Below are 25624 nucleotides of genomic sequence, written 5' to 3'. Positions count from 1 at the left end.
GGGTAATGCTGCGTCTATCAGGCCAAATTCTCTGCTGGCATAGCTCACAGTATTTCCAAGCCAGATCTTTCAGAATAGCCTGTCTGTCTCAAATTAATTTTTCATATTCACTTTTTAATAAGCAACTTTCCAAGCAATGAGGGTTTTTTAGCTGCATGACTCCTATTAAAGTCAATAGGAGTCATGTGGCTAAAACCCTATGTGATGCTTGAATTTATTGGAAATTGACATCTGCCGCTGAGAGCACTTCTATTGTTTGGTCTTCCTGTCCAATCATCACTTTCTGTCTGGCCACGTAGCCCCTTGTACTCCTGCTTGCTGGAATCTCCATGCCTAACCTTTCTATTCCTTCCCCAATATCCTTTCACACTAAAAATAAAAGAGCCTCCTCTGTAGAATCATTACTGCCTCATGCCCTTTTGTTTGGATTTTCTGTGTGCAGCCTCTTTGTTCAGCCTCAGCTGTTGCTGAACTTTGCTGTTGGCTGCACTGAATCATTGCATTGTTCGTGCAATCACTTACGTTTGCACAATACTGCAGGATCTGGGGAGATGAAAGGTGCTCTGCACACAAAAGCCTGGCTCCTTACAATTTCATTTTGAAATGATAGGGGTTAAAATACCATTAAGTGGGTCTGATGTCATTGCTTTACTAAAAAATGAGCTTCTAGCAGGTGTTATCAATTATTACCTGGGAATTTCTTGCTTCCCCAAAATGTTACTGAACTGGAAATATGTTTCATTGCAATTTCTCTGAGAAGTTTTAATCAGCGGGAGCGTGGGCTGCAAAACCAATCCTTAGAGCATTGTTGTAGAATTTACTCACCAATAACTGAGATTATATTTTGTTAAAAATTCCAAAAGAACTTTTTGCTTGATTCCCTATACATTTTATATGGGCATGTATATGGACAGTTTTCTAATTTGTATATTTATCATAGAATCATAGAATGATTTGTGTTGGAAGGGACCCTAGAAATCATCCAATTCCAACCTCTCTGTCACAGGCAGGGACACCTTCTACTAGACCGAAACCCAAGCCATTCTGTGATTCTGTTCTGTGATTCAGTGATGAAGATTTATTCTTCTCCCAAAAGTGGCTGTGAACATCTGAATTTCAAAAATAGTTTTTATTTAATAGCAATCTACTGGAGTCTATACACACACAGTTCTAAGAACACCGTATAGGAAAATTGCTAATGGTTGAGTCTAAGTATTGCACAACTGTATAATAAAGGGTAGAGGCTGTCCAGTATTCTGAAGAGAAAGTGTAATTCAGATTCCTTCAGGTACTATGTATTTTTTAAAATAATCTTAGATTTGATCTATCAGGCAGCACTAGCCAAGCAACTTGCCAGTCAGCCTGGCTAAAGTAAAATGAAGATTATCTTCAAGGAAGATCTTGAAGAGCAACAGAGCACTGAATGAATACAGAACTCTTTCTGGTACAGTTATTGTTGAAAACCTCATGTTTTAACATGGATGCACTGCTAAAGAAAACCCTCAGTGGTTCCCTGTAAGAAAATTTTACATTTATTCAGGCTATCATAGACTGAAAAATCTTTAAAAAGATCTTTTTTTTTTTATTCACTGAGTGGATTTAATGCTTATCTAGGGATGCCAGATCTTCAGAAGCTTATTTGTCTTTCAGAGGTGCAGCAGAAGTGTGGTGAAAATGTCAGTCCTTGAACATTCCTCTTTGCCCTCATTATTTGGGACTGTGCTAAAATAAAAGGAGTCCTTTTTTCTTATGCCTCTTTCTTCCCCAATCTTGCTTCTCTTACAACCAGAATAATGTGAGTTATTAGCAAGTGCTGTGACCATCTTTCAGGGTTTACCCCGAAAAAAACAGATTAATGTTCTTACTACATTTTCTTGGTAGGGCTGCTGCTGGCCAAGCAAAATTGCAAGTCTGTTTCCATTTGACAGGGTTCGGAATGACCTTTGCTCATTTTCCACAGGATTTTCTGTGGAACATTTATTGTAGCCATGTTTACCAAAGTAGTATTTTTCAGATTTTCCACTTTTTTGAAGTCCTTTTGATGTGTTTGTCCTTAGAAGTAGTTTGTTAGTAAACAAAAGATTCCAGAAACTATCAAAGGTAAAATGTGTAAGATGAGCACATGCAACAAAAGCGCTGACAGTAATATTAACATTTTGGAAAGGGACAGTAGATAAGAGATGTGTTTTTGAAGAAAAATTAAGAAGCTTTTCATTAAAAAAATAGTCTATCTGGCGTAAATCTGACCTGAGCTAAATTTGAACTGCCCTGGAGAAAGCAAAAAACTGTGCCACAGTGTGGAACATCCAAACTAAGCAATCCCCCAGATAAAAGATTTAGCACAAAGTTAGTCTTAAACTAAAGAAGACCAGCACTTTAATCTTTTTGCTTGATTTCCCTTTCAAACACAGTCATCCATTTAGTTCCCTGCTGTCCTCATGAAGAATTTCCTTACGATGAAATCAGGGTTCAGAGATTTATTATGCAATGAGCAGAGCAGGTTCAAGCTGATAAAGGCTTCCTGGGTGAGTGAAGGATGCTTAATGCCAGGAAAGATACTCTTTTAATGTGAGGTTCTTGACCATTTATTACACAAAAATGTTAATCTGATAGTGTTTTTAATCTGCTTGTTATCAGCGGTGGCTGCTTGGTGTTAAAGACAAGATAAAAGGCAGAACTGAAGAAGCAGATTTAGGGAGCACTCACTCAGTTAACATGCCAGATGCAACACACCTGCTTCCCATTTATCTGCTCTTCCAGAGTGAGGAGCAGAGGGATTACCGCTGCGATAAGGCACAGCTTGGTGGGCTGATTGGGCAGCGGAGTGCGCGCGCTGAAAGGACACCGCGCCAGAGATAAGCCGCGATAAAGGTTGGGACAGCCATTTCCCAGGAAGATCTGCAAAGCGGAGGATTTGCTTTACATGCCATTTCAAGGGGTTGTCTGAAAGCAGAATATTTAATCCCTTCTCACCTGTCCACATCCCCCTCCTGCCCCGCAAGCTGCTGAGTGACCTGTAGAATTCATGGAGCCAAACTTCCTGCAGATTTTGCGTCCGTGTTGTGCCCTGGGCTTGCTCCTGCTAATGTATGGGCTGGTCCTTCCTGTGAAATCTTGGCAGCAAGACACACTGTGATTAGTCCTGCCTTTTGTGCGTGCAAAACCAATTGCTGGTGTAAAATATAGAGTGGCTGTCAAACTGGGCTGAAGTCTCTCATGGACTCAGGAGTTACTGGTGGCCTGGAGGACAAGCACAGTTATCATATAAGCCTTTTTTTCTGAGAAGACAAAGATAAAGGTTATCTCTATCTGCAAGACAAAAAATACAAACTTTTTCTTGTGGGATTTGGCTCAGTAGTAAAGTTTTCAGATTTGAGTTGACACAAATATCTGTAATCAGTCAAGTAGCTGGATAGCAAACAGCTTGGCCATTTCAGAAAATGTTGGGAATAAAAATCATTGACCCTAGGATGAAACCATGGCAGTCCAAGCTTTTCTTGCCTAAGGAGACATGAACTCATTTCCTGCACTGAATCCCCCGTATTTCCCACAATCTAGTAGACTACCATAGCAACCAGTCACATTTTTCTTTGGGATGATCTGCTTTTTACCCAAAAGAGACATTTACAGTTATCATTTCTGCTGAAATCAATAAAAAAGGCTTCTTTGGCAATGTAAACTTACACTGCTGAGAAACTTCCAGCGATGTTGTGGGCTGACGGTAAATTCACACAGCATTTGGTCTGAATGGGTACAGCCTGTGCAGGCACAAGCACACTGTGTTATTGTGACTTCAGGAGGAGCCATGGATGCACAAGCTGAGTGCATCTAGAAGCAAGCTACACATTAGGCAAATAAAACATTTGAAATGACTCTGAAAGCCACTTTGAAGAGAACGGGCTGAAGTCTGCACATGCTTTGGTGTAGTGTGGATGTGAACTGGTCAGTCACAGACAAATGGGTAGAGCTGGATGGGTGCTATGCAGGTGCTGCCCAGCATCTCCTATTCAGTGAAACCAGTGGATTACCAGAAATACTGAATCACACCTTGAAGTCAAGAAGGATTTCTCTATCTTCAAGCAATCTTGTCTAGTGGAAGTTGTCCCTGCCCATGGCAGGTGGGTTGGAACTAGGTGACATTTGAGGTCCCTTCCAAACCAAACTGTTCTAGGATTCTATCTGCTAAATCCAAGGGAGACACATATTAGCAATCCTACATCATAGGTGTGTTTGTTTATGAGGGAAACAATGATTAGAGTGAACAAAACTCCCAAAGGCAGAGCAAAATAAATGAAAAATCCAGTGCTTGCTGCTTAGTCAGACATTCACCTGGTGATCCACTTAACTGCATTTAGAAATGAGTGTGTGTTGGGGAGGTGTGTAACTAATATCCAGAACACTCAAAGTCCTACATTTCCCCCAAAAGCAATATTAGCAAAAGGGTTCATCAAAGGAACTGGGAAATATCTTGGTGTAAAGACTGTTTAAATTAGGGTTTTCTCTTGAATTCATACCTGGAAGCTCCTTGCTCAAGCACCAAGATAGAGAAGCCTCCACTGATGCTGCTTTTAGGTAGAGAACTTCAATCTTTTCACCACACCAACTGGGGAACCATGTGTCTAGACAGGATGTGGTCACTGCTAAACTGAGTTCTAGTTGATTTGAAGACCTAAAGTCCTGTCATATTAATTTAATCTTGGAAAACAAAAAAATCTATCTAGTGGTTACAGCACCAAGATTCCCAGAGTGCAAGGAGTGTTTGGACAATGCTCTCAGGCACATGGGATGATTCTTGGGCTTGTCTTGTGCAGGGTCAGAAGCTGGAATGATGATCCTTGTGTGTCCCTTCCAACTCAGGATATTCTATGGTTCTTTCATTCTACCATGGGTATAAGTCTCTGGTCTTAGGGAGAGGAATAACAAGATTGATGATTGCAAAAATCCTGAAAAATGTCCAATAATGAAATCCTGTAGATGATCTCAGCTAAGCCTATATTCACTCCCCAGGCAATCATCTGAATAAATAGACTCAACCAGGCACTAAATGGGTTAAAATTGCTGGGGCAGCAGAAGTACTTTGTATGACAGAAAGTTTGGTCTCTCTGAATTAATGGAGACTGTTAGCAGCTGGATCCCAACTGATCTCTGGTGGTAGGACACAGGGAGGAGCGAAGAAGCAGAAAAGCAGTCACAGGCACGTGTGTAAAACCCATGGCTTTATACATCAAATCCTACATCCAAAAGCAGACTGGAAGTCAGTGCAAGCTGCAGCAAATTGGTGTAACGTGAGTTGTTCACCAGTTCTGCTAAGTAAGCAATCAATATATTTACTCCCTGGACAGAATAAAATTTTGCTGTTGTGACAGTGCTACTTCTACTACTCTGTGAAGAAAAATGACTCCATGGAGTCTGTGACCCCTATCTGGTCAGAGCCTCCACTCTTCAGAAGATATTTTTAAAAATAACCACAAATCATAAAGAACATTTGCAGTGCACCAAAGCCAAGAAATCCAGACGCACAGTAGAATTCAATGGTGAGTGATTAGCACAATCTATTTTACCGAGATACTGCCAAGTTATCTGGATGGTTTCAGCAGCATGCATCACTTCTGCAACACTTACATGTAGCAGACAGAGTTTCCGGTGGATTCAGACGAAATTCAGCTTTTTGCTGAATTTTGCTTCATGTGCTTTTTAAAGGAAAATTTTATCTTGTCAGAGGGTTGTTTATTTGTTTGTTTTTATTTTTGCTGTTCATGCTTATTCAGTTATCTGGCTTTATTTGAATACTCTGAATGCAAATTTGTCTACTCTCAGAGCTCAGGCTCAGGCTAATTAGCAGATAGCAGTCACAAGATACTCTTCTATCTCATTAGCAATGGAGAAGGGAAGGAGGAAAGGAAAGTGGGACTCATGAGGAATGGACACTGACTTACAGCTAGAAGTGAAAAGAAATCATGGTGATGAGACATGTTTTTGCCAACCTATATCTTGGATAGGATTCTTCTGCATCCCCTAGAGGATACTACGAGAAGACGAGAGAAAGAGAAACAGAATCTCTTTGCTGGCAATCTCTTTAAGGACTTTGTAAAGTCATGGCAAAACCAGCCTAAAGGGATAGTCTACTTTTTTTGACCATTACAGTTTGTTATTGGGAGATTAATGAGAAGAGTTTGGAGCAGAAGATTAATGTGGTCTATTCTTTTAACCTGCTCCCCATAAATGTCCCTTTATTACATATGCACAAAGCAGCATGTTGCTTCACCTTCTCTGAGACACAAGTCCACCAACAAGTCTCTTTCATTTGTTTCCCTGTACTTCCCAGAAGTCAATACTCTACTTAAATAATACCTACACCTCTCCCAATGGATATCCTCTTCTCCTCTGGCAATGCCTCATCATCACTAATGAACAAAGAGACCAAGAAAGGAAAAAAAAATTAGACTCATGGAAATATCCTTTTTGGATCAACTCTTGATCTGAGAGTACAGATATTTAAACACAGAGTGGAAATCAACTGAAATTGTGCAAAATTAATGAGTTTGGTTTTTGCTTCTCTCTCACTGGTAAGTTGTATACTTTGTTGTCTCCTTTTTTTCTTGGGAGGGATAGATACACTGTTCTTTCATTCTCAATCTCTTGCTCTAAAAAAGTCCATGAGTTAATGTCACAGATGGCCACCACCACCTCAGCTGTCAAATGGAAAGATCTCATGAGCAGAAGAGCTGACAGCCCAGGTGGACTCTGGTGCTTCAACTTCAGGCAGCATTGCAATTATAGCCCTAATACAGAGGAGAGGAGACACAGCTCTAAACAGCAGACGCTAAACACCTCATCGCTGCGTTCCCACAGCGTGCCTGGGAGAAGAAGAAATCATAGCTGCATTTTGATGTTATACAAAGATAAAGAACCAGCTAGATGAAGTGATTTATTTAGGGTCACTCAGAACATCTCTAGTTGAATCAGAAACAGAGCTCCAGTACCTGGAGCCCTGTTCCAGTTAGCAGTCGTATCTGCCCAGGTGACAGACTACACTTTCACTCCACAGAATAACAAAATCAACTCTCCTGAATACACCCTGTTAGAAATGTTGTCCCCTGTAGCAAGATTGCAAGAGATTCACAAGCCTCCTACGTGCACAGAGACTAGAACAACCCTTCCAAATGCTGTCCTAAATTATTCTTGTGTAAAATTCATTGGGTACAAAACAGGAATAGTAGAAAAGGCGGAAGGAGATGAGCTGCTCTTGAAAGTTTTTTCTTATTATGCAAACACAGAGTCCAAAGATTTTCCAGGGAATTGTTGTGTTAAATAGCCACAGTTGTAAACGATGAATTCATAGATGAATACAAATGTGTAGCTGTCATAACTGGCAGATGACACTTCCTGAAGGATAAGCTTGTACTCTTCCCCAGCGAAGGCGGCGTGCAAGAGTTTCATCTCCTGAGACTTCTAATGTACAAATTCTTTGGCAATTCTTCCTAAGGCGGAACTGTTTTTAATTTAGAAGACGTCAACCTACTTGTACTAGTGGGAGAAATTAATAAGCCAAGGATGCAGGTTGGCTGTACTGTAATACTGAGTAGATATGTCTCCATTAATTGAGGATTGCCTGTGTTCACTTAAAAGCTGTTCTGTCTCAGTGCTTGATCGTGTTGCCTGTGCTCAGATAAAATTCCCTTGAGCTTCTAACACCTTTTCTGCTGCTGACCCCTCAGGGGCGGGTTTGTTTCATGTCTGCATGCTTCACATGCTGAACCATATACTTCTTGTCTCTGTATGGCACAGATATGAATATAGATAACCATATGTCCTCTAATACTAAGCTGTGTTTGCTCTAATCTGTCCTAGACATTTAGAAAGGCAATTAAAGCAAAGACAATCGAAAAGCTGTATTCAAGTGGCTTGGGTTATAAACAGGTCTTTGGATCTATATTTTCATCTGGTTGCTATAACCAGTCCTTACATGGGGCATCATTAAAACCAAGTTTCTCCCCTGACCACACATGGGCACTTCAGGACTTCAGGTTGCCTGAATACAGCCTTGATAAATGGGGCAGAGTCAGTCTGTGACCAAAAAAAAAAAAAAAGGGGAAAGAAAGAGATATTTAAATTCACATTTCAACTCTCAGACTGGTACTTTTCCACTAACTTTATCACCTTTCTCCACCTGAACTCATTCAAAGGCCCTGTGCAAGAGAGAGGGCATTTACTGGAGTTATCAACTCGTCCTCCAAGCTGGAGGAAAACCCTGGCCTAAAGGACTGGATGCAGTGTTTAAGCTTGCAGATATTCTGGCAGATTTACAATGTGTGCATGTACATGAGGATAACCAATGTCCTTCAGTTTCCCTATCCACTTCTCTACATGATTATTCCACCCCAGTAAGCAATCTATTATCTCCTGGACTGACTTATTCCCCACATTTAGTAACTCTATTCATGCTATTAAGTGAATGATGCTCTCTAAATACCAGACATATATTATGTACAATTAACTTCCTAAATCTGTTAGGGTAACAAAAACTTGCCAAAATTAATGTTGTGCTCTCCATACATAACCTATGTAAATGTTTCTAAATGACATCAAATTAAAAATAAAAAAACAGAAAAGAAAAAAAGCAGACGCTTTCATTCTTCAGTGAAATTCTGTACAGTTTAACAAACTCCCAGGCAGTGGGTATTTTTTGCATTGATTGCTTTTTTTCACTGAATAGGGATGAAGTTGTCCCTTGTGTACGAAAGGAGAAGATATTAAATTTTGGATGGTGCTGTATTTAGGAACAGAATTCAGAAGGTGCACTAGCATCAGAAATTCACCAAGAGGTTTTGTTTAGGAGGTGAGCTTCTACTAACCTAAGTATTCTTAAGAATAGCTTAAGCAAATGGAAAACATGTTATATTAAGTTTAAGTCAGTTCATTTAGTATTATTTGAATATTTGTTTTATCTGAAGTTAATTTGAGATTTCTAGTCAGGTTTTAATCTTAAGTAGCTTAAAATGAAGTCAGTGAAACTACCCCAGATTGCCACTGACATCAATAAAATAAATTTTGACTTGTTTAGTTGTTTTTTCTTCTGGCCATGGGAAAGATCTGCATAAATGCTGGCGGCTTTTTATGGGGAACAATGTTATAACGTAAACTTCCACATATTACTAAAAAAAAACCCCTTTATAGAACTTTTTTCTTTAAGCTACAAGTTTTCTAAAGGATGTGCAATTGATACTTTGCAAAAATGATCCCTAGTCTCTTTAAAAAAAAGGACCAGCCTTTCAGGTCTGCAATTATTTGAGTAACAGAGGGAATTTCACATTCCTAAGCAGCAGCTTGCCGTTGACTCACAATTATATCCTTTTATAAGCCAAAAGCATAGTGTGGTCTGGTGTTTGAGATGACACCAGACCAAGACTCAGATGTCTCACTGAATTATTTATGACCTGGGACAGATATACCTACTCTCCCTGCCTTTCTCACTTCTCGCTCTTTGTATGTTGCTCTTTTTCAATGGGACCTGTTTAGGTAGAAATTTCTTTCTTTATGTGTAACACCAAGCAGCAAGAAGCTGTGGCTTTAAGCAGAAACTCTAAAAAAGGAATATCAACAATAAACAACATCCACTACACAGCAAAAATGGCTGCAAAAGGGTACATAGAAAAACAATGTGGAAAAAATTAATTTGAGATATTTAAGGTTCAGAAAATTTGATGATTCAGTCTAATTGGGTGCATTAAACAAACTATATTCAAGGGATATGCTCCTGGCATGCTGTAAAAGCCTTCTTTTCCCCTTTTTAAAATGAGAAATCTGGTTAATTAAATTTACTTACTAAACAGCTTGTATTACAACAGTAGAAAATGACAGATGTCTTTCATAAAATTAGTCATATTGTGGTAATTTTCCCCTCTCCCCCAAACATTGTGCGATTATGGGCATATTTTCTCCTGTTAAAAAGCTATCTGTCATAATTGGTAATGAGTTCCATGAAAAAATGTTCTGAAAGAAAAGGTGTTCTGCGTGAAATGCAGAAAAGTTTTCCCGTGACAGATTTTCTCATTGCCACTTTATTCTGCAGGCTGCTAGCTGCTTGCAGAAAACGGCATAATTTTAAAGGCTTATACTTATAAAGGCCAATCATGTATTAATTCATTTGGTATTCATTGAGAGACCTTTAATCATGATGGATTAATTTATTATAAATGCAGATATAATATGTTATTTCATAATATCACTACTGTAATTTAGCAATTAAACAGTCTGTTATTATTTCAATCACTGCCCAGATCTGTATCATGATACAATGTTTTGCTCCATGGTGAATTATTTTATATTACGTATAGGACAATGGATTTTTTTGGAGACTAAACCGTTGGGGAAGCAGGAATATATAAGATAATACTTGTCTCTGATATTCTGCTTTGTCTCTGAGATGATTCATCCTAAATACTTAGAGCCAGCAAGTCAGAAGCTGGCAGTGATTACAGGTCTGATCCAAAGCTGGCTGAAGTCAAGGATGCACTCAGCACCTTGGACTCTTTTGTGAGTGAGAGGGGTATAAATACTTGTCAGGAAAAGGATGTGGAGAGGGCAAAAATCAGGCAGGTGCACCAATTAAATGCAATCTGAGATAACAAGCAGAAATGGTCAGATACTAGAAAATTTAACCTGTTTGAAAATTTAACCTGTTGTTTTTTGAAAGCTGAGCAAGTGCTGTCCTGTATTCCCGTTCCACTAGGCAGACAGAGCTTCCCAAAGGACCTGGGATGAGGTCATTTTACCTCCATTCTTAAACTGCATTCTTTCACAGTTCTTATGTCTTCTGATACTTTTAACTCAGAAGAAGAATCGGTGCACACTAATGCTGATCCAATTTTACCAGTGTCAGAGGTTCAAATGTTACTGTGACCCACATGGAAAGGCCCTAGGGAGAATCTGCATCAGAAGAATAATTTCCTTATTACAGATGTGCAAACTGTGGTGCTTGGAAAAGAGATACCTTACTTTGGTACCCACAGTAGGTGTAGAAACATAAGAGGTAGAATCTCTGGCAAATTATACTCAGCCATTTCCCTTTGTTCTAACCATTTGGCCTCATTTCTTTGTCCAGCATCTGCTGTTGCCATGTTGGAATTGACATCATAGCAGCATACAACTGCACCAACTGCCACAAATTCAAAGGCTTGTGGCTTTTTTTGGAGAGGGTGGAAAAGGTGGTGGAAGTTGCCAAGTCTGTGTCTCTGACTGGACACTGGAAAAAATTGATCTGTTACTTAGAGCTCATTTTTAAACTTCCCTTTATTGACATTTAAGTAACTGATTCTTCTCCATCATTGTTAGCTGTCTTTTTTCCTGCCTGTCAAGAGCTTGCTAAATTAAGATTCACAGCCCAGGATAGTTTTCATATGAACCCAAAAGAAGTCAATATGTTTACTTAGACAAATGGTTATTTTACAAGGTAGTGTAAAATGCATAATTTTCTGTGGTACATAAAGCTGTGAACCATAATCCATCATGATTGACTCATTTAATCTCTGATGTATCAATGGATGCCTTCTTCAAAGAGCAATCTGGAATAAGTGGTTCACATTAGGAGATCTGGAAAAAAGCTGCACAGGGAGCAAGTGAAGAGACCAGAATCAAAATGGTGCTAACGTATCCTCAGTCATATGACAGAGATCACAAAATCCTGTTAAACCCTCCAGTGTATCACCCTCCTTTCCAGGATTCACACCCTCAAAAGCATTTTCTGCTGCTTTTCCTTCTCACATTTGGACTGGATAACAGAGCTATCTGCAACCGGAGATGAGGAGCATTTTTACAGGCTAACAAATCTACTAGAACCAATGGTTTTAATCTCTCCTTGGCTACAGAATCAAAGCCAAGTTCTCTGCAGGTGCAAATGGGATCTGCTCCACTGCCTTAGGTGGAGTTTCACTCATTTACACCATTAAAGAATTTGGCACTGAGGATGTTGAGATCAAAAGGTTCCAGTTGGCAAGGAGATGTGCAGAAGAGAATCTGTCTGGGGAAATATTCTGAGAAGACTTATTTATCCTGTGAAAAGAGAACTCACCTCTCCCCAGAGGAGATTGGTACTGATAAATCCAAATTATACTAAATTTTGGGACATCTCCTCTGACCCTGCTAATTCTAAACCAGACAGTTTGGAAAGGCTGCCAAAAACCTGCAGAAGGAAGCCACATTGATGTGCTCCTGTATGTGCATTTTCACATCATCATATCATATCATAGCATATGCATATTTTATGCTTTTATTTTCCCCATGCATAACAATTACTGGTGGTCTGTATTGTTCATTTAATAAAACCAGGTTTGGAACATATCCTGCCGTAGCTGCTTGCACAATGCACACCAAAAGAAGTATCATTATCAGTAAATGTGTCTGCATGATTTCACTACTCTATTCCAGAAGCAATTTCACCTAATTTGGAGTTCCTGCATATGCAACAAAGCCTTTGCCATTATTGTTTCAGAGACAACTAAGAAAGACCTGTTTATTCGTTAACAATAATGTTGTGAAATACAGGAAGCAGTGAAATATCAAGACTAATTTAGAAAAATTATCAAAACTAACGTTTTAAGTGAGTAGAATAACACAACCCCCAGTCCCTCACCCCCTCTTTCTCTGGTAAATGTATGCAGATGACTCTTCTAAAAGGACAGCATCAGTATATTTACACTTTTATATCTTTGGATGCTTGTTCAGAATCCAATTTGCTCCTGGACAAGGGCATATCAATGAGTACCTGGAGTGTTTATTTGGATGGACGTGCTTGGTCTGAAAGCCAGCTCCACTCCAGCAGCCCTTATCCATTCTCAACAGCTCTGTACCAGCAGTCAGCCTTCTTTCCTCTAAGGAAGGCATAATTCTTGCCTGTGCCCACATTCTTTCAGGTAGCAGGAGGATTCTGCACCAGGTTGGATGAGGTGTTTGTCCAAGTCACTGTCCTGTGTCCATCAGTGGAACTTAGTGGGTGCCTAGAGCAGTTTGTAAGAGCAAACCAAGCTTATAGTAATTTCCCATCTTCCAAAACTTCCTGGTTCAGGGATACTCTCTAGATATATCAACACCCTGAGTTTTTATTACACGGGTTAGGATATACTTTTATATTTGAAAACATCTTACTTAATCTGTACAGACACAGATTACCTGCCAGCAATTATTCCTTCCCATCTCTTCTTTTCAGGTCCCCTCTAACAGGGTTGGTAATATCTGAAACTGCACCTGGCTCAAGTTCAAATCAGAGTCTGTGAGTACTCTGGGGAGGACTTGCCCTTTGATCTGTGTTTCTACTAGTTATGTCTACACTAATATAAAGATCCAGATGAGGGACATGGCTTAAGTACCATTGCCTGACCATTCATAGACATTTAGTCAATAGCCTGCTCCCTTGCAGAGCTTTGGGTTGTGCCAAATGACACTTCCCAAAATATTCCAGGTTTTGGGCTGGGGGACAGCAGGTACCATAGACAGGCTGGATAATGGCAGTTCTGCCTGGGGCTGGAGGAGTGTGTGTGGATGGACAGGAACTGCACCAGCTCAACAGCACGTGGGGCTACAGGGTGGTCCTTGGCTGTTTTATTCCCAAGACTGACAGAACCCTAGAGATTTCTCCACAACATATTCACCACCAGCAGCATGAACCACTACCATCACCAGGACTTTCACAAACAGTTTTATCACCTTCCTAAGAACAAGTTCTCTCACTCTGGAAAATTAATTTTAAGACAATAAATGAAGCTGCATAAAGAAGTGGAGGCATGGAGAATCTTTCAAGGTGGTCCCCAAACTAGTTTTGCAGCATGTGAAAATTAGTTCCTTTTGAAGTGTTTCCTGTACTGCTTCAATGTCATTTATTCTGTCCTAATGTATTTTGTGAAAGTTAAGCAGAGAAATACATTTATATAAGACAAACCACTAGTAAGGGTCATAGACTTCCATTTTTTATTTTAATAAAACCTTTGAAGACTAACTCATACAATTTGTGAATCACACTTCATGAGAAAGACTTGCTAGAGGTTTTTAATAATTTGAGGTATGGAGCTGATTGGAAATAACAGAAAAAAAGAACTGCTTCTGTCTGCTCACTCTTGTATTCAACTGAAGATAAGTAGCTGCATCATAAAAGTATACAAAAGTATATTCTTATACTGATGAGAGAGAACATAAAGAAAATAAACTGTGACAATGTTTTTCTGGTTTATGGTGCTCAGATTGTCTTCATATACAGAATGGGTTGATTATCCTTGTCTAAATTATAGAGATTTTTCTTCGATAAACACATCAGCTGATGATATTTCTATCTTTTTGCAAAAGGAGGTATCTGTGCAGCAAATTAGGAGATGTCCTGAAAGGAAAGAAAAATGTATCTGAAGAAAAGGAGTAGAAGGACAGAGTATTGCCTTCCAGAAAATCACTTTATTGGCTTATTTGAAATCAGAACTTTCAATTCTGCTGCAAAGAAGCAGCAGCTGGATCACTGGATGTCAGCAGTTAGAACTGGGGAATGTCTCATACAAAAGCACAGTATAGAACACTATAGATGTCTAAATGCTCATATTCATTACAGCCTTACAGGATATGGTTATCCCTAGTGTGGGAATTCCTGCCTGAAATTATTTTATCTGTGTGGTTTTAGAAAGTTGGACATGCTGGATCAGTAACTTCTATCATCCTTAAAGATTAGTGGGACTCTAGAGGCTGTTATTTGCCATTCTGGGGCAGATGCTCAGCAGACTTCAAGGGATCACTCTGATTTATATCAGCAGAAAGTCTGGCATGCTTATGTGAGTGGAACTGAAGTTTTTCCCAAGAAAACTGAAAATGGGCACTAATGTAAAAAATCCCTACGTTTTTATGTAGTTTGGTTGTGGGTATAAACACACTTGTGTGCCCAAAACAAGATAGTTGCTGGGTTTATTAAAATGTGCCTATTTTTCCTGTGTTTATTCATAATTAATTTACCAATAAAGATCTCGGCTGTGGTGGAGCCTTTATCCTACCATAACAAGACCTCCTGGCTTCATAACTTCACTGGAGCAACCCACATGATGAATATGAGCTGAAGAATAGAAGCCAAATCCTTCTAGGCTCTGTACATTAGTGCTTGCCAGAAAAATTATGGCCAGTGGAAGGAGCAGGAGATGGAAAGTAGCCACCTCTGCTTTGGCGCTTCTCAGAGTCCACTGAGACCACTGTGCAAGCCTTTATGCTTGGACCTACATAAGTATCTTCTGAAGCTGGATACTGGAATTGGGGGGCAGCAGGGACTGCTTATTTATGAGTTACTTAGCAGTCCTTGATGCAACAGTTGCCATAAAGCATAGCCTCAATGCAGCTTATTCATACTCCTGGCAAAAGTTATCCTCCTGGGAAGCCGTGTTGCTGGCCAGAAAACAAGAATACTTTACTGCTTCTCTCACAGAGTGTGAGTATATTCACTCTGGGGGCAGTTTTAGCGTTTGGCCCTATGCCTGGACATCATTACTATTGGGCACTTGAACTGCACACAGCCACGCTGACCAGAGCCTGTGCTGAAAAGATTACATTCTCCCAAACCAATATTTTCAATTTGGCCCTCATGCTTCTGACAGCAGGAAACTTTTGGAAACACCATAGACTGTGTTTGCTGTAAACAGCATTACCTGAAAAAATCCTGGTGAATATCAAGAGGTTTCATGAAAACAAGAGGATTCAGAAATGCAGTCCCCTCTAGTGAGGTGGAATGTGCTGAAGTGAAGCAGTTAAACAATACGTGCTCCACATGGCACAAAAGCTCAAACTACATTGAAGCAGCTTTTCTGAAAAACCACCTGGTCAAAGTGTTTGGGGTAAACCACCAGAACTCACTTTAAATATAGGGAAGAATATTTTCCTACTTATCCTGAAGCTTTACTTTTTTATAAATTTGAAAACATTATCTTACCTAGAAACGGGACTGACAACAGACAGCAGCACCACATGTGAGCCTACCCTGAATCTAAAAGGGGAAGGAGCTTTGAGTTTCAAGATGTAAGTGTTCCTATTCATGTCACAACTGCAGTAAAGTGTTTTGCTATATCAGGGCATAAAGAAATATAAAGCAGCTAAAAAAAAAAGGGTACAAATCTGAATATCACTGCATTTATGGCATCTCATGGTGTCGGATTTCTAGAAACTGTATTTGTTAGTTTTCTTGGCAGAGGCAACTGACTGGAAAAAAATGTGATGATGCTCCAGCAACAAAACATTTTCTTACTTGCTGAGCTTAAAACATTTCTGTGGTTGCAGAGGCTTCTATGGGACTATTCCCATACCATAATCTTAAGCACATAATTAAAGGCTTTACTGGATCAGTGCCTGAAAAACCAATGCTGATTTCTATTGAATGCACATTATGTTAGGGACAATTTGTAAGCTCATTAAAATGAACAGAAAGGATCCAGCAGATGCTGAGCCAAGCCTCATCTCAGGACTTTCATCAGAGAAACAGCGTTGTCACTTGTTTACACTTTCACAGGTCACTGAGTTCCCAGACTTTGAGACATTGATTACATTGTATTATCAATTAAGTTAGAGATTTCCCATCAACTTAAATGGGTACAGGATAAGACATGAGGAAATAAACAGCAGAATCATGTTCAATTTGTGATTCTGGGTATTGGGTACTTAAAAACAAACAAAAAAAGCAGGCATGCTCATGAATTCATGAACACAGAATAGCCTCTGCTTTAGTGCACTGTGTGTGCCATGCAATGTGTTTGGGAATGGACATTGCATTTCTTTGGAACAACATTGGACTTTCACCCTTCCTCCCCTTCCCTCAATGCCCAGACTAATAAATCCTCCATTTGTCTCACCTGTAGCTACAATAAAGCTGTTCTCAATGGTATTAACATCTGCCATGGTCATTCTTCTGGGGTGAGAAAGGCAGAACATTTTCACTGCTTGCTCATTTGTGAACACTACTTAAGTAAAGCTGTCACTTGTGTCCAGTTATGGGTGAGTATTTTATAGCACTGTCTCCTTCCTGAAGCTAAACTGACATGGCCGAGCCCCATTTTATAGGCATTCTTAAATTCTTCCAAGCCATATTTAAAATCCTTATTCTCAGGCATGGCAGGTGCCATGTGTTTTCTCAGCTACATTAACAAATGCAATTTTGTGGCAACTTGACCACGCCAGTGAAGCAGTAAATTTCTGTAATCTCTGTGGTTAAGAATTTCACACAGGACTTTGCTGGGAATGTGTAAGGCCCATTAGTACAGGAGCACAATGAAGATAAAATTAAAATACCTTTACAGTAAAAGCGAAAAAAAAGAGTGAAGTCTGGGGATTTTTTTCTTCTGCTAGAGCAATGAAACGTGTCAGAAAAAAATGCTGAAAGAGAAAAAAGTAGCTTCACTGAGCTCACCCAGCCCACTCTCCTTCTCAAATGACTGCCACCAATTTAGGTGAGAAGAGGTAATTTGGTTTCCACAAATGCTAACACAGGCTTATCCTAAAGCATAACTGGGATGCAAAACTTTATAAATATCTTTTCCAAACCCTTGCTCCCTGTTACAGTACACATATTGTCCTCACAAATGCTTTTGTAGGCTTAGGAAGATGATAGCCAAAACCTCCCTAGTCCCTAGCACGTGCAGGGTGCAATGGTGCATCTGCACACCAGGACAGCTGCTTCACTCATAGGATCTGCATTTTCCAGTATGAGCTCTGTTATTGGAGCTGCGACACCTTGGTGCTACTTAGGGCAGCCCAAGACCGCCCCAGCTCCAGCACCTCAGCTGTTGTGAGGGTTGGGAGCCTAATTTACCACTCCCAGAACCAGAGAGTCTGCGCAGCATCATTGGATCTTTGACTTAACCTGCTTTGGAAAGGGATCTATGCTAAAAAATGGGGCTAATAACACTTTCCATCCTCCTGAAATCTTCACCAAACTCCTCAGGACTCCACAGTAAGTCTGAGGGATACCACTGCCAGAGAAGAGTTTTATACACCGAGACAGAGCCAGGATTCAGTTTCTGGTCTCCAAGAGATCCTGAGACAGATTTTGAAAGAAGGTATCTCAATTACCAGTAGAAAGCAGATAAAAACCCAGCAGTTGGGTCCTGCAAAAATTCATATACTATTTTTTTTCTGAACTGTAAGTCATTTCAGCAGATATTTCCCAGATTTCCTATAAAATCATGTGAGCTATAGATTTCTTTTCTTTAAAAAAAAAAAAGTGATTCCAGCATAATCACCTCACTCCAGGGATTGGATCTCTTGGAAAGTAAAGAAAACAAACTGCTGAGAATGAAATACTAGCCAGGGAGGGAATTGCATTATGGATTGCTCACAGACTTCTTCAGCAGGTTTTACCACAGGGTTTGGGCAAAACTCGTGAAGATCACAGATCAAACAAGAAAACATCTTTGAACGCTTATAGTTTGTAGTGAGACAGAAGTGTTCTGAAAGATACACTTAGCAGCTCACTCAATCTCTTAAGGCTTCACACAAGCACGCAGCATTGGGGAGATCAGCTCACACGCTTCTGCACACTCTGTGGCTGCACTGAAACCAAAAAGGCTGTTCACAGAGTGGCCCTTTGAAGTCAGTGGACTTTTGTCATTGATTTTGAGAGGCCCAGGATTTCATTTGCAGTATGTAAGGTTAAGCATGTGTGTAAGTCCTTGCAGGATCAAGGCTTAAATGTGTAAACCTGTTCAGCAAGAGTACCCAGCCTTTAATGTCCTGTGAATGTGGTCTCTCTTACTTTGTGACTGGATAGGCAGCCTTTGCTCTTCACTTGAGTGCAAAAGCTTCGTTTAGTATACACATATCCTTCATAATTCAGGGACTTAGGGTGCAGAAAAAGAAAGGTGTTGGTAGAGCTGCGAGCTGCTTGTTAATGAAGTGCCTATGGAAAACTTTGACCGCATCAGATTGATTAAGAGCCACTATTAATCTATAGTTCTGTCCCTTGTTATCCAAAATGCAGTCCACGGGCCTTCTGGATTGCTCACTGTGTTAGTGGCTGGTGTAGAGTTTATGCATTAATCACTGGAAACAGCAAATGTGTAAGAGATCCAATCCTGTGTTCAGGGCTCTGTTATTTCACGAGCAGTTTGAGTGCATGGTAACACATTTTCTGCTGGCTTCAAAATCTGGCCGCTCCCTTTGTCTGTACAAAGACTATTTCTGCAAAATATTGCAGAGCTCAGGTTCAGAATAGAGCTACGTCAACCATGTGTGATGACTGTCGAATCATTAAGGTTGGAAAGGACTTCCATGATCATCAAGTTCAATCTACCTTGACTACTGAATACACCATACTGAGAAGTGGATCAGCAACTGAGTGAATGGTGATGAATGCTAAAATCCAGTTTCTCTGACTTAAACCAAACCTATACTTAATCCTTAAGATGCTAAAGGTTACCTAAGTGAAGAGAGGAATGAATCCTAAGCGAGACCATGCTTGTCTGATGGCAGAATGTGTTCCTATTGCTGAATGTCTCACCTGTTTAGTGGGGTTTTATGTGTCCAACAGCCATTAGTGTGTGCTTATATAAATATTAATATATATTTATGTGCTGACACGTTTGTCTTTTAAATTAATCAGATTTTCCTTGAATATAAACCTGACTGTGATGCTGGCTATGTTCATTCTTAGGTATCACTTCCTCTAGACCTAACAAGCAAGGCTGCTCTGAGGCTGCCTTCCTCAGACCCCTTCCACCCTCTGTTCAGGTGGGCTGTGAACCATCAGCATCACCCACAGACCTTCATGCCAAATACCATGGACTTGGGCCTGAAAACAACTACCTGGGGCCAAACACAGTACCAAGAGGACACAAAAAACCCCTCCACAGATGGCAGGGTGAGATGCAGGTGTGAGGGACCTTTGGGAGATGGGGATTGCTCTGCAGAATACACTTTTTGCACTCTTAATGAGGCTTTAGCTATAAAAATTTAAGAAGCCAAATTATCAGTCTGAAAGCTTTCAGATGCATGAAGCTTCCTCTGGATAAGGGAATTTACATCAGGAGCATCGACTCATTATAATACTGGTGCCTAAATTAGGTAGACTTTGCACTCATGGAGTTTCCTGAGTTTGAGATTTTTTAATAGCATTGCAGCATGACTTTTAAATGCCACTGATCTACTAAGTAGAACAAATAAACCAATCACACCACCTCCTTTCACTAGATCAGTTCAGCCTAATAAAATTAACCACAAGGAACAAGATTAATTGGACGTTAAACACATTGCCTGGAATGCACTTGTGACAGCTCCCCTCCAGCAGCCCTGGAGGACTAATGATATATATGAGTGACATTATGTCAGTGATATATGGGTGTGCCTGTGCAATCCAGTCCTAACTTCACTAGGATTAGCCTTATTTCAAGCCAACTGCCAGGTATATGAGGCTTGGTAAGTCAATATCAAGGTATTTTACGGAGTTTTAAGTCCTCTGTCTTCATGAAGTAGTTACAAGAGATGTCTAAATAAAGCAAGGCAACAGTTGAGAAAATTTGAGCAGGAGAGGAGGTTAAATGGTCTGAGTTTTGAAAATGATGTTCTTCCATGGGATTGTAAGAAAACAGATGTTTAAAAAGCACCTGGTGGTTTTCCCTGACTGTAAGGAGAGCCAAAGGTGGCTTACTCACATATAGGTGTCTACATTATCTGGATGAGATGAATGCCACCTCTGGTGCCCAAATGCCATGGACAGAGAACCATCACCTCTATGGGTAACACAGAGGCAGTTGGAGGTTCCAGACTGAGAAGGCAAATTATAAAAAAATATATATGCAGAACTTTTGGGTTGCCAAAAGTTGGGTTATTACCATCCCCAAGGAAATTGACAATACTTGTCTTTAACAATGTGAGTAGGAAAGATGCAGCTTCAAGAGCTCTCAGAGCACATCAGGGCAGCAATTGAGTTATCAGTACCCACAGGCCATGGGACATGCAAAACAACCAAAGGAAGACTCTGGGTGATGATAATTATAGTCTAGAAATGAGCTCTCTGGGCATCTAGTTCTCTTTTCATATCACAGTGTCCCACAGTGGTAGGGAGAAGAAGAGAGATCCAGCAGGCAGGCATTGTGCAGCAAGATTCCTTTATTTAATTAATTTACAACTCTTTTATAGACTTTTTTCTTCATAGTCTAATTTTCCAAAGGATCAGCCACCCCTTGGGGTGATTGGCTAAAATCCTAAAATATCCATTGTCAAAACATTTTTCTACCGTACTATAAACAAAGCCTTGCAAGGTCGCAGGTGTTCATGGCTTATAGAACTCTACTAACATCTTCTGGGAGAGAGAAAAATATCTCATGGGACTGGAAAGAAGCAAGAGAAATTCTTGCTAGCAGCATATTTGGATCCACATTTTTACTTTGTTTTCTTCTTTATAATATTTTCTTGTTTCCCTTAATAGTTAAAATATTTATTTATATTCTCAGTTCATATCTGGTGATCTGATAAATGTTGTGACCTCTCTTACCTTTGGGGTGATGAGAGTCATTAGGAGGCTTTAGATTATTTTTAGGGTTCTCTGTACCCTAAACAGGGTTAGGATCCTAAACAGGATCATGCAGTGATCCACGTGCACATCGCAAGGAGATGGACATGTGACTGGCCGCCAGACTTGAGGGAGAAGTGTGTTTTGGCAAGTGTTAGCCCAATATATCACTAATCAGGTAGTGGGGGAGGATCAGAGACTTAGGGTCATTCTGAGCCCCTGTATAGTGTTCTTGCAAGAGTTGTTCTTGCTGAAAGAAGACCATGGCTAACATGTTAAATCAAATGGAAACACAGCAAGCCCCTTACAATGACATAAATCATTTGCAGTTAGAAGAGAAATGTAAGAGTCTTTCACTGCTACAATGAAATGAAATAATCTGCAGTGGTTAAAATCTAAGAATTTTGCCGAGATTCTATCATACTTGAATTGAGTGGACCAGAAATGCAATGCTAATAAAGAATCCTGTTCAGAGAAGGAGGTGCTATGAGATATTCTTTAGTAATTGTTCAGAGTCCTGAGAAAAATCTGGGAATCTGGCTTCTTCCAGGAGAAAGCAACTGATGAAATCCCATCATTATTGCCCATGGCAAGTGTGTGATTTACCTTAATTTTACCTGCTGCGTGCAACTCAGACTTGCAGTGACTTTATATGGAACGTTAGAGATGTGGAAGAAATGCAGAATTATGTCAGCTTTTTTCTCTAAAGGAAATTCATAGTTATGTTATCGAAGTTTCTAATTATAAAATTTCTTTAATTTTTTATTAGTAGGAGGGGAGGGAAGATGCCAAAACTTATGGCATTTCACAAGTAAGATTATGGGTTGATTTCTGATTGGTTGACAGAACCCTAATAATAAACCTCGTAATTTTATACTACATTCCTCCAGTGATGATAGAAATTCTTTGTGCATAATAGCACCATTTCTATTCAGAAATCTTGTTAACAGTTGTAAACTCAGATTATCATTTTTATTAGCCTAGTGTTTTCTTATTTCTCTGTTACTGACAGGAAATTACAGCAAGTTTTCTGGCTTGTTTTTCATTTTTTTGTTATAATGAAAGCAGTTGCATTCAACTAGAAATTTCCAAGCACTGAATAGAGGACAGTATTGCTAGAAGCCAACAGCAATTTAAAGTGCACAGATTAATTAAAAATAAGTATATTTAAAGATGAAATTCAAAGAGGATGTAGACTGGTAGATTGGGTTAGGGTGGTTGTTTTTTTAGTTAAATGTACAGATATCAGCTTTTTTGTAATTTAAGAATTTAGGAATCAATTCTTGCCACAAAACTCAGCATCTGAACTCAGCTGTGTTATGTTTTCATATTGCCCCATAACAGTAATTTTGACATCAGCTCTGTAACCAGAGTCCCCTGGCTAAACTCAGGCTCTCCTCCATGCAGCCTCACCCATAGCTGGGATGCCCACCATGGACAGTGGGAACCAACCACCATGGACTTCTCATGACTTTGGTGATTAGGAAGCTCAGATGAGAGTATTGGTAGTTTCACCCCATTAGGCCACTTGAGCATTGTAAAAGCACTGTTTCTAGAAGAATGTGAGACTATAAATGCATAATTTACTGACAACAGCCTATAGTTTATTCATATTACATCAGATACGCTTCTAACTGTCAGTTGATACTGGGTGAATAAAAACTTATTTCCATAACAAGAACACTGAGTTCAACCCTTTTCTTCTCTGCTTATAAATGGATGGGAGTTTAGGATTACAAGGGACAAAGCCTAATTTTCTGGGCCTTGCAGACCTTGATGTTGGTGTGGGGGAAGGCATGTTTTCAGGGTAAAAGCAAGATGTGGGAGCTCCAACGACCTCATTTCATGAGACACCAGCATTTTCTGCACAAGCAAAGTAAACCTCCAGAAAAGTATTGCAGTGTTTGAAACTGAGACGGAAATAGGGAGTGATGAACTTCTGCAAGTGCAGCATCCTATACCCTCTGCCCTAACAAAGTTGCTGTGAAAGGATGTGATTTTCTATGGCACTGGCACGTCCTCTCCTCCTCTCCAGGGACACAGAAAGGACTCTGTGATCAATCCCACTGCTCCTCATCTCCACTCTCCTTACACAACTTCTCTCATGATATCACATTATTCACGTAGCATAACAGACCTTTGAGTCTGGAAAGTCTGATGTATCAATATGCAAATTATTAGTTTCAGGACACCTCTTTAAAAGAAAATTAAGGAAAAGAGCTTTCAAGGAGATAGACGACTAAATCATACTGGTTTTCTAACTCTATCCAATTTCTTCTAAAAACCCCACCCTATGTTCAAAAAGTTTTCGTCAGCATGACCACAAACTAGCAACTAAGTGTAAGAATAGTGTTTATTCTGAATACTAGAGTAAAAGCTACAGGATCCAGCCTAAAGTGCAACAAGAATTAATTGCAGTTGGGAAAGGAAAGATACTTCAGCAATAATAAGATCCAGTCCTTTCAGTACTCAGCATTTTCCTCTCAAATACAGGACAAGCTCAGACTTCCTGTTGATTTCATTAAGCGTTGTAGCATTTAATACTTGGCAGAACTACATTCAGAAAGCCTGAGAAAAACACATCTCCTTATAAATTTTGTAAGCTTAAATGCAAAGCAAAAACCAAACACATCTCATTTGCTGAAAAAACAGAACAATAATGTGCTAGTATCAGAAAAAGACTAGAAAGGAGACCTTGGAAATCAGGGGACTTTTAAGTCAGGAACACAACATGTATAATACAGATCTGATTGTATCTGGCAGGCTGGTATTCATGAGAGGTGATCCATAGCATCAAACTCATGCTTTACAAAAGCAACGCCTGCTATTTCATCTCAAAGTTTGTCAGCTTCTTGCAATTAGCTACTACAATGGTATGACAAGCTATGGAGTGGAACATCCCTTCCCCCCTGCTCCAGAGGAAAATGCAAGGGACAGTAAGAACTTTATCCAGCACTGGACAACAATAAATCCTGGATTCACTGACCCCACTCGATGCAAGCAGAAAAGTATTTATTTATTTTTTTAAAAAGTTTCAGTGCTGCACTTCCCTACCTAGTAAACAGCTGAACAGGCAGGATGATATCCAAGACCATCTCCTCCACCCCCATCTCCACCCCCCTGTCGTATCAATGCTTCAGGCAACGTTCAGAGGGAAAAAAAATCACAAACACAAACCCCCCAACTCAAGTATGTGTTCTGATAGGAGCATGGAACAGTAACCAAAAACAATCAAGTCCTCATTGTCATAGTGCGACAATCACAGCATCTCTTCTGTTGAGCAAATAGTCAATTCATAGAGAGAAAAGCATCATGAGGACAGGCACGAAAGCTGTTATTACCCATTTTAAGTAATAGGAGAAGGTCACATATCAAGCCGTTACACCTTTTCATTACATCCTAACCCTCCACAGCAGGAGAACCACACTTATGACTGCGTTAGATATACAAAAGCTTTCAGCTCCAAAAAAGGAAAAGAAAAGATGAGGAAAGGAAAAGAAATAAATTAAATTCATCTTACCAGCACGTTACAGCACCAACTTGCTTGAAGGAACGTTGCCTTTACAGGTTTCTCTTTTAATTATCCTGGAAGCAGAAGGGGGAAAAAAAAAGAAGACGACGAAGCAGGGTTGTTAAATTAGTGTGTGCTCGAATCTTTTCAGTTTGTCGCAGAGTAGAAAAATACCAAAAAAACAGAGAGAAAAAAAAGAAAGGGCACTCAAAGAAAGAAAAAAAGCAAAAGAAAGCTCAGTAATTTAAATTTGCTGTCAGTTCAGTCAGCATCGCTCTGTCCCGCCCCTCTTCCCACTGGGTTCTACTACCTGCAGGGCTGCAACTGACAGCTACTGTGCAAACAAAAAAAAAGGCAAAAAGCATGCTGGGACCATGCTGTCTGCTGTCTGAGTCTCTCTCCACTTCTGATGACTGCAAATCATTAGTGAAAATGTTCTGTTGTTGTTTGCTGAGATTTTTAAGTTAGGTTCTTTGCATGAAATTTAATTTATTTTTAATTGATGCGATGTAGCACGTGACAGAAACTGGTGGTTGTATTTCTCAGCTCTCCTCAGAATGGAAACTAACCTGAACAGATTGATTTTAACAGTATGTTATACGGAG

At 39.8% G+C, this 25624-nt stretch overlaps 1 protein-coding gene across 1 annotated transcript in view; it reads right to left on the bottom strand.

Annotated features, from left to right (window-relative positions):
• Positions 1-25323, bottom strand: part of CELF2 (CUGBP Elav-like family member 2) — a 547482-nt gene extending 522159 nt beyond the window's left edge. The window contains exon 1 of the mRNA XM_042052904.1: positions 25029-25323. The gene's annotated coding sequence lies outside the window, so the exon portion shown is untranslated. The remainder of the gene's footprint in view (positions 1-25028) is intronic.
• Positions 25324-25624: the final 301 nt, after the last annotated feature.

Source organism: Corvus kubaryi, unplaced genomic scaffold (assembly GCF_017639235.1).
Source record: "Corvus kubaryi isolate FWS band 111438036 unplaced genomic scaffold, C.kubaryi_AGA036_p1.0 135, whole genome shotgun sequence".
NCBI lineage: Eukaryota > Metazoa > Chordata > Aves > Passeriformes > Corvidae > Corvus > Corvus kubaryi.
The sequence above is the reverse complement of the archived record's forward strand: the minus strand, read 5'-3'. Positions and strand labels throughout refer to the sequence as shown.